Source organism: Quercus suber, unplaced genomic scaffold (assembly GCF_002906115.3).
Source record: "Quercus suber isolate HL8 unplaced genomic scaffold, Cork oak 2.0 scaffold_264, whole genome shotgun sequence".
NCBI classification, from domain to species: domain Eukaryota; kingdom Viridiplantae; phylum Streptophyta; class Magnoliopsida; order Fagales; family Fagaceae; genus Quercus; species Quercus suber.
In genome coordinates, this window is record NW_027069720.1 from 324,244 (window position 1) to 329,558 (window position 5,315).

Consider the following 5,315-nt stretch of genomic DNA (forward strand, 5'->3'; position numbering starts at 1 on the left):
CCTTTTAAAGTGGAATATTTATTTTTCATTTTGAAAAATAGCTATTCATAAGGAATGACTATTCTTTATAATAAAAACGTAACCAAACTAAAGAATAACTAAACTATACGAATAACTATTACATTAGAACAACTATTACAGTCTACCAAACATGCCCTAAGTTATACATCTACATTCATGTCACAATTAATATGTACGTACAATAAAACTTATTTATGCTACGCATATACAAAGAGAATCATTTATCCATAATGGATAATGCATCAGACAAATTCACATAAGAGGTATAACATCAATGAAAAAAAAAAAAAAAAAAAAAAAACTCATCCATGATTAACGACCATATAAACTATAGTAGTAAGACCATGTTGCGATTCTTTTAATGTATTCTTCACCATGGCTTTGAGAATTTTTTGGTTGGTTTATGGGAACCAATGTTGTTGGCACCTTAGATCTCCAATGGTACATCACTAACAAAATAAATTTAGAAAACTTGAAGAATATGGGGGAGAACGAAGAAAAAAAATCCCTTTAGAGGTACTTTCCAAATGTGCAAGAGTGAGGTAAAGCAATTGCAAATATATATATAGACAAAAAATGAGTAAGTTTGAGAGTCATAAAGTTGAAGGAAGTTTGAATTATTATCAAATTGGGCTTGATGGAATAATAAATGGAAAGTTGAAAAGTTAGGAAACGTTAATTAAGAGATGGATTTTTTTTTTTTTAATGTGATTGGGAAAATGTTAATTTGCAAAAGAAAAAAATAAAGTTAGTGAGATCGATAATGTGGCTGCTGATGTCGCTCAACAGGAGCGTAGCAACAATAAATGTTACGCTTCAGCTTTTAGATATATATAGATGCAAAACAAAAGAGGGCATTGTCTCAACAGTCGAGTTAAATCAAATTTAATGTGCTCGCTCTTGTAAACGTTAAAAAAAAGAGTGTTATAAGTTATACAAATTTTACTATATAGTTCTTATAAATTGATGTGTTAACTTTTAAAACATTAAGAAAATATTATTTATTTATTATAGTGTTAAATCTGTTGATGTTATAATAATTACATTCGTTATGGGTACTAGTTAACTCAATTAGTAAAATTTTTGATAAGTTGAAACTCTCTCTAAAAAAAAAAAAAAACCACATTCAATAGCACATGAATTTGTACACTTCTGTAGTTTGAGAGCTAATAATTTTAACATGCTATAATTATATGTGAAAAATGAGTGAAATTAGGGCTGGCCTTGTACTATGCAAGCTATTGATTCAACTTGCTTATTCTGGGTTTAAGTCTAGTTAGGGCCCATATCAATGCTTTTTTCACCATTTTGTTTATTCCATTTTCAAGGAAACCAGTGCGAGCCTATAAGGACCCTTTACTGCTTCGTATCCATGGGCTTAGGTTGGTTGACTCAATGCCACAAAAATTTTGGGCAAAGTTTCATGACCCAAAGTGCAGTTTTATAACGTAGTTCTTAGGATTTTTATATGAGACAAGTCCTGAGTTCTAACTTTCACAAGAAAGACATTATGTTAATATTTTTGATAATTTGATAGCTATAATGGGGAGGGGGAGGTTTGAATCTTGAAAATCTCCGTTAGAAATACCATAATATGCTAATTTAGTAACAAAGTTCTTGATAAATACAATATTAATTTTAACTTAATAATTATTGTCTTTTATAGTCTAAAACCACCATTACTTTGATGAACATGATTTTAGATTATGGCTTAATCCACCTTATTGAACTCAAACCGTTGAGTTTGAGACCCTTTAGCATTTATTCCTCAAGATGGAAGTAAGATGGCCATGGCTAGTTCCAAACTCTTTTATTTTTTATTCCCCCCCCCCACCCCCCCCCCCCCCCCAAAAAAAAAAAAAAAAAAACCATAAGACTAAGGATAAAGATTTATTTCAAGCCAAATTTTAGAAACAAGTTTCTTATTTTGACTTTTGTTATCCTTCGTGCCAACAAAATGAAATTTCAACTTTCTTTTAAAAAAATTTACATAAACTTAACATTGTCTTACTCTTGGAGAAGTCAATCAATGCCCAAATGCAAACATAATTGTTGTCAACCCAAAAACTTTATTTCACTTTTGAACCCCCTTAAAGGACTCTTTGTTGTTAAATCTAGATAGGGAAGGCATGTAATATAGTCCATTAGTCCTAATGCCTTTGTAATTAATTATGCAAATATAATTAAAAATTACTCCACAGAGTTCATAAATAAGTAATAACTGCTAACGTGTCTTTCTGTTGTGTAGAGAAGTGGGTTTTTCCTTTTTCTCTTCAACAGTAGAAGATGTTTGTCCCTTCTACACGAAGGAGAGTTTTGTATTAGGGTTTGTCTTGTTTGTTATTTTGTCTCTCTGTGGATATCAAGCGTATCCGTGAAGCTTGTGGGGTTTATTTGTTGTGGGGCTGGGGAAACACTTTTCCTTTTGAGAGAAGTCTACTACACTTTCCACGTCGACTAAAATGGAGGAATTCAGGCATGCAGTTGGATACATGTTTTATGCCTGAAATTAGTGCACCTGGTTTTTACGAAAGGATTCCACTCCCACGGAAAGCCTTTCGTGATGCAAGGTGGAAACCGACAACAAGGGAATCAGGTACGGAGGTCGACCAGATAGCAGTTGTTTAGGTGGACATGGAAACAGATGTATTTTTCAGTGACCAGCAATAGTTCGGTTCTAGTCTGAAAGCAGCACCATATTTGGCTAAGGGAGAAGATGTAATTTTCGTTCTAGGTTTCGATGAAGGCAGAAAATCCAGTTTTAGAGGGGCAAAAGAAGTCAGTCCATGCCCAGCTCTGATGGTGGCCAACCCAGGAGCGGGTTCACCGAAAAAAATCCAATCAGACATGAAGGTTGTGAGAGTGCCTTTTTCTTCTCAACACAGTGGCCCAAAGATCCTGGGCCAAATAAATATTCTTGGTTAACTGGGCTCGATTCACCACAGCTAAAAGGGCTGTTTAAGAACCGAGTGGTGCACAAAACAAGTTTCCTACAATACAAATAACTAACAAGCAAAAAATATATGTATTGAATGACATTTCAACAGCAAAGGAATACACAACAAATGAAATACAATGTAAGAAAAGGTTAGGGATCCTCGAATTAGTGAGGTGCATTTTATTAATTTTCTTTAGTTATAATTATAGTGCTCACTAAGATGTGATGCAAGGTTCAACTAAGTTCAAAAATTACAAACTTTGATAGCTATTTAAGCTTTCAAGACTTGCAAAGTTTGAATTTGTTGAATCCGAGCTTGTGCTATAGTGGCTGTCTCTGGGATACCGGGAGCGGTTCCTCTGTTTTCTTTTGATTTTACAAAGCTCTTTCTATAGTTCTATGAGACTCCAGAAAATGGCCATGAATGCCTGAATGATCTAATCAAAGATGAATCTCTATCTGAATATGAATGCCCCTTCAGCATGGATACCCTCCTCCTTTTATAGCATAGCTCGGGCTCCGGGGTACTAGTTGATTTCTCCCTTTTGCCCCTTAGAGTTCGTGTTGTGCCAGGTTGCTCAGGATTATGTCGTTTCCTTTTTCTCTCATAGTTTCTTGCTTTTGGTGCGACCAAACGAAAGTCCCTTAGCTAGTTTTCTATTTCCAGACTTCTCCGTTGGCTGGTCTTCAGCTATTTGGCTTTTTCTTCTCAGCATTCCAGCTTTTTCAGTTGTGCTCTTCCTTGTCACTTTCTCCAAATGGTCGGAATCACGACTCTTGCATTTTTGCTTCGTACCTCCTGGCTCTATTGCATGTCTGGAGGATGAGACCCGCATGCTATGTCTTTTGTCCCTCTTTGAATTTGCTTAAACCTTACTTCGCATCCAGGGATCCCTAGATTCTAGGGACTTTTGGGATCTCGGCCCAGCCCTTCTTACTAAGCTTTCTTTGATTTGCTGGTTCTGCCTGGTCTGGGCCCTTTTTGTTCTTTCGTGGGTCTTTGCATCCTAATCCTTTGGGCCTCTTGCCCTTTTCTTCTTTCTTTTCTCTTTTTCCTTCATTGTGTAAGCCCAACCCTCTTATTTTCTCTTAGTTTATTTATTTATATTTTTGTGAAATAAGCCCAACGTGTTATTTTTTGGGGCCTTAGTTTGTGACTAATTTTGAAACTCAACATTTAGCCCCCCGAGCTCATAGGTTGTCTGCAGCCCATGCGTGAGTTTCTGCAGGACTTCTTTCGTTTTGACCTTTCTTCAGCGATCCTGATCTTCAATTTTTTGGTCTTTGGTATCCTGGACCCTTCACTTTTTTTTTTTTTTTAACTCCTCCTTTTTACATGGGACGTAGCAGTTTGAGTTTCGAAAAGGAACTTCCACCACCTACTTTTACGTTTCCCATAACTCCCATTAATAACTGCTGATAACTTTTTCCTCTTTAAATTTAATTCCTGGCAACTAGTGCGTCTTTCCACATATTGTCTTTTCTAACTGCTCTTATTTCTTCATTCTAGCCTTTTCACATTACCCTTTTTCTTGTCTGCCTGAATCTTCTAGTCCCAACTTTCTCCCCTTTTTCCTTTTTTTTTTTTTTTTTTTTCAGTCTGGTTGCTTCCTGCTTCTTTTTCTTTTTTTTTTTTTTTAACTCTCTTTTACCTTCGAGGCACCCATTGTCTCAATGGCTTCTTCTTCTTCTTTCCGAAAAAGAAAAGAGCGTACTCCTAGCCCCTTTGAGGGTGAAGGTTCCTCTAGTTCTGCAAATGAGTCTCAGGAGGTTATTGGGCGTCCTGCTTTTCCCTTACGAGACCCCTGGTACACCCCTAGCTTGTTCTTACCACAGGTGTCTCATGGTGAGGCCCCTCCATCTACTCACGCCTAGGTGTTCTCTGGTCAGGCGGGTTTTGTTAGTTCTACTCAAGTCCCAGACCCCAGGGAGATTTTTAATCTCCAGACCAGGCAGGGACTTCGAGAAGCGGTCCCCATCTTTTCAATTTCGTCGCCAGAAAGATCTAGGGCTAGCCCATCTGGGTGGACAAGGAACTTTCTACGAGGAATTTGTGGGCCGCTTGGAGCGTGCCAGTGTCTTGAAGGCAGTGGCTATTTCTAGGAATCTTGAGGGTTTCAGAGATGCCAAAGGCCTTAGGCATTTAGTGCGCCATTGGTGTCCTGCTCTGCACACTTTCTCTTTTTTCTATTGGTGAACTGACTGTCACCTTGGAGGACGTGGTCAACAATTTTCTTCTTCCGATGCTTGGGGATGAAAACCCTTTTGATATTAATCTTTCTGATGAGGATCTCAGAGTGGAAGAAAAGTTATTTGCTCACTTTGGTGGACGTACTGCTTCTTCTGGTGGGGAAAA